Source organism: Apostichopus japonicus, chromosome 16, assembly GCF_037975245.1.
Source record: "Apostichopus japonicus isolate 1M-3 chromosome 16, ASM3797524v1, whole genome shotgun sequence".
Classification (NCBI taxonomy): Eukaryota; Metazoa; Echinodermata; class Holothuroidea; order Aspidochirotida; family Stichopodidae; genus Apostichopus; species Apostichopus japonicus.
The window spans coordinates 39,541,114-39,555,880 of record NC_092576.1 but is presented as its reverse complement, the minus strand read 5'-3'; positions in this window follow the sequence as shown (position 1 = coordinate 39,555,880).

Below are 14,767 nucleotides of genomic sequence, written 5' to 3'. Positions count from 1 at the left end.
AACCCGGGATCTCGCGCATACAAGACGAGAGCCATCCATATACACCAACAGGACGCTTGTACTTAAGCTATCATGGTAGCATAGCCTAAGTAGCTTCGACACGTTGTCGTCCAGTCAATCGGTAATAGCTATGGGTATACCTTCGATACGAGAAACAGATGACGTAATCACTGCAATTGCGTATAGCCGATCGATAATAGCTATTTATTGACCTTGGATATGGTTACCCTGGTGTATCTATTCGCAACTCATGATACAAATTGCAAATCATTGCCGAAATCAGCGTCTATGTCGTTCCTTATAGACGTAATATACACGTAATAATGCTCATTCGACGCCTGTTTTGACTTGTATCCAAACAAAAAAGCGACGCGAAGGGGCCTTTACACCTGAAACGTAGCTTCGATACATCATCTATAGGTAATGCATGTGCTTACGGCAAATAGATAGCTTCGACACGATAAAAAAATGGCTTATTCACTGTAATTGCCTATAGACGATCGGTGATAGCTATTTATTGACCGTGAAAACATGAAAACAAATTATACCGTTTCAGTAGTTAGAATGCAACACATTCAAAAGCTGCATGTTCATCAATCGTGCAAATCAAAATAAAAGCAACAAAATGTAAAAGGACAACAATGTTGGCCGGGAATCGAACCCGGGATCTCGCGCAAAGAAGACGAGAGCCATCCATATACACCAACAGGCCGCTTGTACTTAAGCTATCATGGTAGCATAGCCTAAGTAGCTTCGACACGTTGTCGTCCAGTCAATCGGTAATAGCTATGGGTATACCTTCGATACGAGAAACAGATGACGTAATCACTGCAATTGCGTATAGCCGATCGATAATAGCTATTTATTGACCTTGGATATGGTTACCCTGGTGTATCTATTCGCAACTCATGATACATATTTACAAATCATTGCCGAAATCAGCGTCTATGTCGTTCCTTATAGACGTAATATACACGTAATAATGCTCATTCGACGCCTGTTTTGACTTGTATCCAAACAAAAAAGCGACGCGAAGGGGCCTTTACACCTGAAACGTAGCTTCGATACATCATCTATAGGTAATGCATGTGCTTACGGCAAATAGATAGCTTCGACACGATAAAAAAATGGCTTATTCACTGTAATTGCCTATAGACGATCGGTGATAGCTATTTATTGACCGTGAAAACATGAAAACAAATTATACCGTTTCAGTAGTTAGAATGCAACACATACAAAAGCTGCATGTTCATCAATCGTGCAAATCAAAATAAAAGCAACAAAATGTAAAAGGACAAAAATGTTGGCCGGGAATCGAACCCGGGATCTCGCGCATAGAAGACGAGAGCCATCCATATACACCAACAGGCCGCTTGTACTTAAGCTATCATGGTAGCATAGCCTAAGTAGCTTCGACACGTTGTCGTCCAGTCAATGGGTAATAGATATGGGTATACCTTCGATACGAGAAACAGATGACGTAATCACTGCAATTGCGTATAGCCGATCGATAATAGCTATTTATTGACCGTGGATATGGTTACCCTGGTGTATCTATTCGCAACTCATGATACATATTTACAAATCATTGCCGAAATCAGCGTCTATGTCGTTCCTTATAGACGTAATATACACGTAATAATGCTCATTCGACGCCTGTTTTGACTTGTATCCAAACAAAAAAGCGACGCGAAGGGGCCTTTACACCTGAAACGTAGCTTCGATACATCATCTATAGGTAATGCATGTGCTTACGGCAAATAGATAGCTTCGACACGATAAAAAAATGGCTTATTCACTGTAATTGCCTATAGACGATCGGTGATAGCTATTTATTGACCGTGAAAACATGAAAACAAATTATACCGTTTCAGTAGTTAGAATGCAACACATTCAAAAGCTGCATGTTCATCAATCGTGCAAATCAAAATAAAAGCAACAAAATGTAAAAGGACAAAAATGTTGGCCGGGAATCGAACCCGGGATCTCGCGCATACAAGACGAGAGCCATCCATATACACCAACAGGACGCTTGTACTTAAGCTATCATGGTAGCATAGCCTAAGTAGCTTCGACACGTTGTCGTCCAGTCAATCGGTAATAGCTATGGGTATACCTTCGATACGAGAAACAGATGACGTAATCACTGCAATTGCGTATAGCCGATCGATAATAGCTATTTATTGACCTTGGATATGGTTACCCTGGTGTATCTATTCGCAACTCATGATACAAATTGCAAATCATTGCCGAAATCAGCGTCTATGTCGTTCCTTATAGACGTAATATACACGTAATAATGCTCATTCGACGCCTGTTTTGACTTGTATCCAAACAAAAAAGCGACGCGAAGGGGCCTTTACACCTGAAACGTAGCTTCGATACATCATCTATAGGTAATGCATGTGCTTACGGCAAATAGATAGCTTCGACACGATAAAAAAATGGCTTATTCACTGTAATTGCCTATAGACGATCGGTGATAGCTATTTATTGACCGTGAAAACATGAAAACAAATTATACCGTTTCAGTAGTTAGAATGCAACACATTCAAAAGCTGCATGTTCATCAATCGTGCAAATCAAAATAAAAGCAACAAAATGTAAAAGGACAACAATGTTGGCCGGGAATCGAACCCGGGATCTCGCGCAAAGAAGACGAGAGCCATCCATATACACCAACAGGCCGCTTGTACTTAAGCTATCATGGTAGCATAGCCTAAGTAGCTTCGACACGTTGTCGTCCAGTCAATCGGTAATAGCTATGGGTATACCTTCGATACGAGAAACAGATGACGTAATCACTGCAATTGCGTATAGCCGATCGATAATAGCTATTTATTGACCTTGGATATGGTTACCCTGGTGTATCTATTCGCAACTCATGATACATATTTACAAATCATTGCCGAAATCAGCGTCTATGTCGTTCCTTATAGACGTAATATACACGTAATAATGCTCATTCGACGCCTGTTTTGACTTGTATCCAAACAAAAAAGCGACGCGAAGGGGCCTTTACACCTGAAACGTAGCTTCGATACATCATCTATAGGTAATGCATGTGCTTACGGCAAATAGATAGCTTCGACACGATAAAAAAATGGCTTATTCACTGTAATTGCCTATAGACGATCGGTGATAGCTATTTATTGACCGTGAAAACATGAAAACAAATTATACCGTTTCAGTAGTTAGAATGCAACACATACAAAAGCTGCATGTTCATCAATCGTGCAAATCAAAATAAAAGCAACAAAATGTAAAAGGACAAAAATGTTGGCCGGGAATCGAACCCGGGATCTCGCGCATAGAAGACGAGAGCCATCCATATACACCAACAGGCCGCTTGTACTTAAGCTATCATGGTAGCATAGCCTAAGTAGCTTCGACACGTTGTCGTCCAGTCAATGGGTAATAGATATGGGTATACCTTCGATACGAGAAACAGATGACGTAATCACTGCAATTGCGTATAGCCGATCGATAATAGCTATTTATTGACCGTGGATATGGTTACCCTGGTGTATCTATTCGCAACTCATGATACATATTTACAAATCATTGCCGAAATCAGCGTCTATGTCGTTCCTTATAGACGTAATATACACGTAATAATGCTCATTCGACGCCTGTTTTGACTTGTATCCAAACAAAAAAGCGACGCGAAGGGGCCTTTACACCTGAAACGTAGCTTCGATACATCATCTATAGGTAATGCATGTGCTTACGGCAAATAGATAGCTTCGACACGATAAAAAAATGGCTTATTCACTGTAATTGCCTATAGACGATCGGTGATAGCTATTTATTGACCGTGAAAACATGAATACAAATTATACCGTTTCAGTAGTTAGAATGCAACACATTCAAAAGCTGCATGTTCATCAATCGTGCAAATCAAAATAAAAGCAACAAAATGTAAAAGGACAAAAATGTTGGCCGGGAATCGAACCCGGGATCTCGCGCATACAAGACGAGAGCCATCCATATACACCAACAGGCCGCTTGTACTTAAGCTATCATGGTAGCATAGCCTAAGTAGCTTCGACACGTTGTCGTCCAGTCAATGGGTAATAGCTATGGGTATACCTTCGATACGAGAAACAGATGACGTAATCACTGCAATTGCGTATAGCCGATCGATAATAGCTATTTATTGACCTTGGATATGGTTACCCTGGTGTATCTATTCGCAACTCATGATACATATTTACAAATCATTGCCGAAATCAGCGTCTATGTCGTTCCTTATAGACGTAATATACACGTAATAATGCTCATTCGACGCCTGTTTTGACTTGTATCCAAACAAAAAAGCGACGCGAAGGGGCCTTTACACCTGAAACGTAGCTTCGATACATCATCTATAGGTAATGCATGTGCTTACGGCAAATAGATAGCTTCGACACGATAAAAAAATGGCTTATTCACTGTAATTGCCTATAGACGATCGGTGATAGCTATTTATTGACCGTGAAAACATGAATACAAATTATACCGTTTCAGTAGTTAGAATGCAACACATACAAAAGCTGCATGTTCATCAATCGTGCAAATCAAAATAAAAGCAACAAAATGTAAAAGGACAAAAATGTTGGCCGGGAATCGAACCCGGGATCTCGCGCATAGAAGACGAGAGCCATCCATATACACCAACAGGCCGCTTGTACTTAAGCTATCATGGTAGCATAGCCTAAGTAGCTTCGACACGTTGTCGTCCAGTCAATCGGTAATAGCTATGGGTATACCTTCGATACGAGAAACAGATGACGTAATCACTGCAATTGCGTATAGCCGATCGATAATAGCTATTTATTGACCGTGGATATGGTTACCCTGGTGTATCTATTCGCAACTCATGATACATATTTACAAATCATTGCCGAAATCAGCGTCTATGTCGTTCCTTATAGACGTAATATACACGTAATAATGCTCATTCGACGCCTGTTTTGATTTGTATCCAAACAAAAAAGCGACGCGAAGGGGCCTTTACACCTGAAACGTAGCTTCGATACATCATCTATAGGTAATGCATGTGCTTACGGCAAATTGATAGCTTCGACACGATAAAAAAATGGCTTATTCACTGTAATTGCCTATAGACGATCGGTGATAGCTATTTATTGACCGTGAAAACATGAAAACAAATTATACCGTTTCAGTAGTTAGAATGCAACACATACAAAAGCTGCATGTTCATCAATCGTGCAAATCAAAATAAAAGCAACAAAATGTAAAAGGACAAAAATGTTGGCCGGGAATCGAACCCGGGATCTCGCGCATAGAAGACGAGAGCCATCCATATACACCAACAGGCCGCTTGTACTTAAGCTATCATGGTAGCATAGCCTAAGTAGCTTCGACACGTTGTCGTCCAGTCAATCGGTAATAGCTATGGGTATACCTTCGATACGAGAAACAGATGACGTAATCACTGCAATTGCGTATAGCCGATCGATAATAGCTATTTATTGACCTTGGATATGGTTACCCTGGTGTATCTATTCGCAACTCATGATACATATTTACAAATCATTGCCGAAATCAGCGTCTATGTCGTTCCTTATAGACGTAATATACACGTAATAATGCTCATTCGACGCCTGTTTTGACTTGTATCCAAACAAAAAAGCGACGCGAAGGGGCCTTTACACCTGAAACGTAGCTTCGATACATCATCTATAGGTAATGCATGTGCTTACGGCAAATTGATAGCTTCGACACGATAAAAAAATGGCTTATTCACTGTAATTGCCTATAGACGATCGGTGATAGCTATTTATTGACCGTGAAAACATGAAAACAAATTATACCGTTTCAGTAGTTAGAATGCAACACATACAAAAGCTGCATGTTCATCAATCGTGCAAATCAAAATAAAAGCAACAAAATGTAAAAGGACAAAAATGTTGGCCGGGAATCGAACCCGGGATCTCGCGCATAGAAGACGAGAGCCATCCATATACACCAACAGGCCGCTTGTACTTAAGCTATCATGGTAGCATAGCCTAAGTAGCTTCGACACGTTGTCGTCCAGTCAATGGGTAATAGATATGGGTATACCTTCGATACGAGAAACAGATGACGTAATCACTGCAATTGCGTATAGCCGATCGATAATAGCTATTTATTGACCGTGGATATGGTTACCCTGGTGTATCTATTCGCAACTCATGATACATATTTACAAATCATTGCCGAAATCAGCGTCTATGTCGTTCCTTATAGACGTAATATACACGTAATAATGCTCATTCGACGCCTGTTTTGACTTGTATCCAAACAAAAAAGCGACGCGAAGGGGCCTTTACACCTGAAACGTAGCTTCGATACATCATCTATAGGTAATGCATGTGCTTACGGCAAATTGATAGCTTCGACACGATAAAAAAATGGCTTATTCACTGTAATTGCCTATAGACGATCGGTGATAGCTATTTATTGACCGTGAAAACATGAAAACAAATTATACCGTTTCAGTAGTTAGAATGCAACACATACAAAAGCTGCATGTTCATCAATCGTGCAAATCAAAATAAAAGCAACAAAATGTAAAAGGACAAAAATGTTGGCCGGGAATCGAACCCGGGATCTCGCGCATAGAAGACGAGAGCCATCCATATACACCAACAGGCCGCTTGTACTTAAGCTATCATGGTAGCATAGCCTAAGTAGCTTCGACACGTTGTCGTCCAGTCAATCGGTAATAGCTATGGGTATACCTTCGATACGAGAAACAGATGACGTAATCACTGCAATTGCGTATAGCCGATCGATAATAGCTATTTATTGACCTTGGATATGGTTACCCTGGTGTATCTATTCGCAACTCATGATACATATTTACAAATCATTGCCGAAATCAGCGTCTATGTCGTTCCTTATAGACGTAATATACACGTAATAATGCTCATTCGACGCCTGTTTTGACTTGTATCCAAACAAAAAAGCGACGCGAAGGGGCCTTTACACCTGAAACGTAGCTTCGATACATCATCTATAGGTAATGCATGTGCTTACGGCAAATTGATAGCTTCGACACGATAAAAAAATGGCTTATTCACTGTAATTGCCTATAGACGATCGGTGATAGCTATTTATTGACCGTGAAAACATGAAAACAAATTATACCGTTTCAGTAGTTAGAATGCAACACATACAAAAGCTGCATGTTCATCAATCGTGCAAATCAAAATAAAAGCAACAAAATGTAAAAGGACAAAAATGTTGGCCGGGAATCGAACCCGGGATCTCGCGCATAGAAGACGAGAGCCATCCATATACACCAACAGGCCGCTTGTACTTAAGCTATCATGGTAGCATAGCCTAAGTAGCTTCGACACGTTGTCGTCCAGTCAATCGGTAATAGCTATGGGTATACCTTCGATACGAGAAACAGATGACGTAATCACTGCAATTGCGTATAGCCGATCGATAATAGCTATTTATTGACCTTGGATATGGTTACCCTGGTGTATCTATTCGCAACTCATGATACATATTTACAAATCATTGCCGAAATCAGCGTCTATGTCGTTCCTTATAGACGTAATATACACGTAATAATGCTCATTCGACGCCTGTTTTGACTTGTATCCAAACAAAAAAGCGACGCGAAGGGGCCTTTACACCTGAAACGTAGCTTCGATACATCATCTATAGGTAATGCATGTGCTTACGGCAAATTGATAGCTTCGACACGATAAAAAAATGGCTTATTCACTGTAATTGCCTATAGACGATCGGTGATAGCTATTTATTGACCGTGAAAACATGAATACAAATTATACCGTTTCAGTAGTTAGAATGCAACACATACAAAAGCTGCATGTTCATCAATCGTGCAAATCAAAATAAAAGCAACAAAATGTAAAAGGACAAAAATGTTGGCCGGGAATCGAACCCGGGATCTCGCGCATAGAAGACGAGAGCCATCCATATACACCAACAGGCCGCTTGTACTTAAGCTATCATGGTAGCATAGCCTAAGTAGCTTCGACACGTTGTCGTCCAGTCAATGGGTAATAGATATGGGTATACCTTCGATACGAGAAACAGATGACGTAATCACTGCAATTGCGTATAGCCGATCGATAATAGCTATTTATTGACCGTGGATATGGTTACCCTGGTGTATCTATTCGCAACTCATGATACATATTTACAAATCATTGCCGAAATCAGCGTCTATGTCGTTCCTTATAGACGTAATATACACGTAATAATGCTCATTCGACGCCTGTTTTGACTTGTATCCAAACAAAAAAGCGACGCGAAGGGGCCTTTACACCTGAAACGTAGCTTCGATACATCATCTATAGGTAATGCATGTGCTTACGGCAAATAGATAGCTTCGACACGATAAAAAAATGGCTTATTCACTGTAATTGCCTATAGACGATCGGTGATAGCTATTTATTGACCGTGAAAACATGAATACAAATTATACCGTTTCAGTAGTTAGAATGCAACACATTCAAAAGCTGCATGTTCATCAATCGTGCAAATCAAAATAAAAGCAACAAAATGTAAAAGGACAAAAATGTTGGCCGGGAATCGAACCCGGGATCTCGCGCATAGAAGACGAGAGCCATCCATATACACCAACAGGCCGCTTGTACTTAAGCTATCATGGTAGCATAGCCTAAGTAGCTTCGACACGTTGTCGTCCAGTCAATCGGTAATAGCTATGGGTATACCTTCGATACGAGAAACAGATGACGTAATCACTGCAATTGCGTATAGCCGATCGATAATAGCTATTTATTGACCGTGGATATGGTTACCCTGGTGTATCTATTCGCAACTCATGATACATATTTACAAATCATTGCCGAAATCAGCGTCTATGTCGTTCCTTATAGACGTAATATACACGTAATAATGCTCATTCGACGCCTGTTTTGACTTGTATCCAAACAAAAAAGCGACGCGAAGGGGCCTTTACACCTGAAACGTAGCTTCGATACATCATCTATAGGTAATGCATGTGCTTACGGCAAATAGATAGCTTCGACACGATAAAAAAATGGCTTATTCACTGTAATTGCCTATAGACGATCGGTGATAGCTATTTATTGACCGTGAAAACATGAATACAAATTATACCGTTTCAGTAGTTAGAATGCAACACATTCAAAAGCTGCATGTTCATCAATCGTGCAAATCAAAATAAAAGCAACAAAATGTAAAAGGACAAAAATGTTGGCCGGGAATCGAACCCGGGATCTCGCGCATAGAAGACGAGAGCCATCCATATACACCAACAGGCCGCTTGTACTTAAGCTATCATGGTAGCATAGCCTAAGTAGCTTCGACACGTTGTCGTCCAGTCAATCGGTAATAGCTATGGGTATACCTTCGATACGAGAAACAGATGACGTAATCACTGCAATTGCGTATAGCCGATCGATAATAGCTATTTATTGACCTTGGATATGGTTACCCTGGTGTATCTATTCGCAACTCATGATACATATTTACAAATCATTGCCGAAATCAGCGTCTATGTCGTTCCTTATAGACGTAATATACACGTAATAATGCTCATTCGACGCCTGTTTTGACTTGTATCCAAACAAAAAAGCGACGCGAAGGGGCCTTTACACCTGAAACGTAGCTTCGATACATCATCTATAGGTAATGCATGTGCTTACGGCAAATTGATAGCTTCGACACGATAAAAAAATGGCTTATTCACTGTAATTGCCTATAGACGATCGGTGATAGCTATTTATTGACCGTGAAAACATGAAAACAAATTATACCGTTTCAGTAGTTAGAATGCAACACATACAAAAGCTGCATGTTCATCAATCGTGCAAATCAAAATAAAAGCAACAAAATGTAAAAGGACAAAAATGTTGGCCGGGAATCGAACCCGGGATCTCGCGCATAGAAGACGAGAGCCATCCATATACACCAACAGGCCGCTTGTACTTAAGCTATCATGGTAGCATAGCCTAAGTAGCTTCGACACGTTGTCGTCCAGTCAATCGGTAATAGCTATTGGTATACATTCGATACGAGAAACAGATGACGTAATCACTGCAATTGCGTATAGCCGATCGATAATAGCTATTTATTGACCGTGGATATGGTTACCCTGGTGTATCTATTCGCAACTCATGATACATATTTACAAATCATTGCCGAAATCAGCGTCTATGTCGTTCCTTATAGACGTAATATACACGTAATAATGCTCATTCGACGCCTGTTTTGACTTGTATCCAAACAAAAAAGCGACGCGAAGGGGCCTTTACACCTGAAACGTAGCTTCGATACATCATCTATAGGTAATGCATGTGCTTACGGCAAATTGATAGCTTCGACACGATAAAAAAATGGCTTATTCACTGTAATTGCCTATAGACGATCGGTGATAGCTATTTATTGACCGTGAAAACATGAAAACAAATTATACCGTTTCAGTAGTTAGAATGCAACACATACAAAAGCTGCATGTTCATCAATCGTGCAAATCAAAATAAAAGCAACAAAATGTAAAAGGACAAAAATGTTGGCCGGGAATCGAACCCGGGATCTCGCGCATAGAAGACGAGAGCCATCCATATACACCAACAGGCCGCTTGTACTTAAGCTATCATGGTAGCATAGCCTAAGTAGCTTCGACACGTTGTCGTCCAGTCAATCGGTAATAGCTATTGGTATACCTTCGATACGAGAAACAGATGACGTAATCACTGCAATTGCGTATAGCCGATCGATAATAGCTATTTATTGACCTTGGATATGGTTACCCTGGTGTATCTATTCGCAACTCATGATACATATTTACAAATCATTGCCGAAATCAGCGTCTATGTCGTTCCTTATAGACGTAATATACACGTAATAATGCTCATTCGACGCCTGTTTTGACTTGTATCCAAACAAAAAAGCGACGCGAAGGGGCCTTTACACCTGAAACGTAGCTTCGATACATCATCTATAGGTAATGCATGTGCTTACGGCAAATAGATAGCTTCGACACGATAAAAAAATGGCTTATTCACTGTAATTGCCTATAGACGATCGGTGATAGCTATTTATTGACCGTGAAAACATGAATACAAATTATACCGTTTCAGTAGTTAGAATGCAACACATTCAAAAGCTGCATGTTCATCAATCGTGCAAATCAAAATAAAAGCAACAAAATGTAAAAGGACAAAAATGTTGGCCGGGAATCGAACCCGGGATCTCGCGCATACAAGACGAGAGCCATCCATATACACCAACAGGCCGCTTGTACTTAAGCTATCATGGTAGCATAGCCTAAGTAGCTTCGACACGTTGTCGTCCAGTCAATGGGTAATAGCTATGGGTATACCTTCGATACGAGAAACAGATGACGTAATCACTGCAATTGCGTATAGCCGATCGATAATAGCTATTTATTGACCTTGGATATGGTTACCCTGGTGTATCTATTCGCAACTCATGATACATATTTACAAATCATTGCCGAAATCAGCGTCTATGTCGTTCCTTATAGACGTAATATACACGTAATAATGCTCATTCGACGCCTGTTTTGACTTGTATCCAAACAAAAAAGCGACGCGAAGGGGCCTTTACACCTGAAACGTAGCTTCGATACATCATCTATAGGTAATGCATGTGCTTACGGCAAATTGATAGCTTCGACACGATAAAAAAATGGCTTATTCACTGTAATTGCCTATAGACGATCGGTGATAGCTATTTATTGACCGTGAAAACATGAAAACAAATTATACCGTTTCAGTAGTTAGAATGCAACACATACAAAAGCTGCATGTTCATCAATCGTGCAAATCAAAATAAAAGCAACAAAATGTAAAAGGACAAAAATGTTGGCCGGGAATCGAACCCGGGATCTCGCGCATAGAAGACGAGAGCCATCCATATACACCAACAGGCCGCTTGTACTTAAGCTATCATGGTAGCATAGCCTAAGTAGCTTCGACACGTTGTCGTCCAGTCAATCGGTAATAGCTATGGGTATACCTTCGATACGAGAAACAGATGACGTAATCACTGCAATTGCGTATAGCCGATCGATAATAGCTATTTATTGACCTTGGATATGGTTACCCTGGTGTATCTATTCGCAACTCATGATACATATTTACAAATCATTGCCGAAATCAGCGTCTATGTCGTTCCTTATAGACGTAATATACACGTAATAATGCTCATTCGACGCCTGTTTTGACTTGTATCCAAACAAAAAAGCGACGCGAAGGGGCCTTTACACCTGAAACGTAGCTTCGATACATCATCTATAGGTAATGCATGTGCTTACGGCAAATAGATAGCTTCGACACGATAAAAAAATGGCTTATTCACTGTAATTGCCTATAGACGATCGGTGATAGCTATTTATTGACCGTGAAAACATGAATACAAATTATACCGTTTCAGTAGTTAGAATGCAACACATTCAAAAGCTGCATGTTCATCAATCGTGCAAATCAAAATAAAAGCAACAAAATGTAAAAGGACAAAAATGTTGGCCGGGAATCGAACCCGGGATCTCGCGCATAGAAGACGAGAGCCATCCATATACACCAACAGGCCGCTTGTACTTAAGCTATCATGGTAGCATAGCCTAAGTAGCTTCGACACGTTGTCGTCCAGCCAATGGGTAATAGCTATGGGTATACCTTCGATACGAGAAACAGATGACGTAATCACTGCAATTGCGTATAGCCGATCGATAATAGCTATTTATTGACCTTGGATATGGTTACCCTGGTGTATCTATTCGCAACTCATGATACATATTTACAAATCATTGCCGAAATCAGCGTCTATGTCGTTCCTTATAGACGTAATATACACGTAATAATGCTCATTCGACGCCTGTTTTGACTTGTATCCAAACAAAAAAGCGACGCGAAGGGGCCTTTACACCTGAAACGTAGCTTCGATACATCATCTATAGGTAATGCATGTGCTTACGGCAAATTGATAGCTTCGACACGATAAAAAAATGGCTTATTCACTGTAATTGCCTATAGACGATCGGTGATAGCTATTTATTGACCGTGAAAACATGAAAACAAATTATACCGTTTCAGTAGTTAGAATGCAACACATACAAAAGCTGCATGTTCATCAATCGTGCAAATCAAAATAAAAGCAACAAAATGTAAAAGGACAAAAATGTTGGCCGGGAATCGAACCCGGGATCTCGCGCATAGAAGACGAGAGCCATCCATATACACCAACAGGCCGCTTGTACTTAAGCTATCATGGTAGCATAGCCTAAGTAGCTTCGACACGTTGTCGTCCAGTCAATGGGTAATAGCTATGGGTATACCTTCGATACGAGAAACAGATGACGTAATCACTGCAATTGCGTATAGCCGATCGATAATAGCTATTTATTGACCTTGGATATGGTTACCCTGGTGTATCTATTCGCAACTCATGATACATATTTACAAATCATTGCCGAAATCAGCGTCTATGTCGTTCCTTATAGACGTAATATACACGTAATAATGCTCATTCGACGCCTGTTTTGACTTGTATCCAAACAAAAAAGCGACGCGAAGGGGCCTTTACACCTGAAACGTAGCTTCGATACATCATCTATAGGTAATGCATGTGCTTACGGCAAATTGATAGCTTCGACACGATAAAAAAATGGCTTATTCACTGTAATTGCCTATAGACGATCGGTGATAGCTATTTATTGACCGTGAAAACATGAAAACAAATTATACCGTTTCAGTAGTTAGAATGCAACACATACAAAAGCTGCATGTTCATCAATCGTGCAAATCAAAATAAAAGCAACAAAATGTAAAAGGACAAAAATGTTGGCCGGGAATCGAACCCGGGATCTCGCGCATAGAAGACGAGAGCCATCCATATACACCAACAGGCCGCTTGTACTTAAGCTATCATGGTAGCATAGCCTAAGTAGCTTCGACACGTTGTCGTCCAGTCAATCGGTAATAGCTATGGGTATACCTTCGATACGAGAAACAGATGACGTAATCACTGCAATTGCGTATAGCCGATCGATAATAGCTATTTATTGACCTTGGATATGGTTACCCTGGTGTATCTATTCGCAACTCATGATACATATTTACAAATCATTGCCGAAATCAGCGTCTATGTCGTTCCTTATAGACGTAATATACACGTAATAATGCTCATTCGACGCCTGTTTTGACTTGTATCCAAACAAAAAAGCGACGCGAAGGGGCCTTTACACCTGAAACGTAGCTTCGATACATCATCTATAGGTAATGCATGTGCTTACGGCAAATTGATAGCTTCGACACGATAAAAAAAATGGCTTATTCACTGTAATTGCCTATAGACGATCGGTGATAGCTATTTATTGACCGTGAAAACATGAAAACAAATTATACCGTTTCAGTAGTTAGAATGCAACACATACAAAAGCTGCATGTTCATCAATCGTGCAAATCAAAATAAAAGCAACAAAATGTAAAAGGACAAAAATGTTGGCCGGGAATCGAACCCGGGATCTCGCGCATAGAAGACGAGAGCCATCCATATACACCAACAGGCCGCTTGTACTTAAGCTATCATGGTAGCATAGCCTAAGTAGCTTCGACACGTTGTCGTCCAGTCAATGGGTAATAGCTATGGGTATACCTTCGATACGAGAAACAGATGACGTAATCACTGCAATTGCGTATAGCCGATCGATAATAGCTATTTATTGACCTTGGATATGGTTACCCTGGTGTATCTATTCGCAACTCATGATACATATTTACAAATC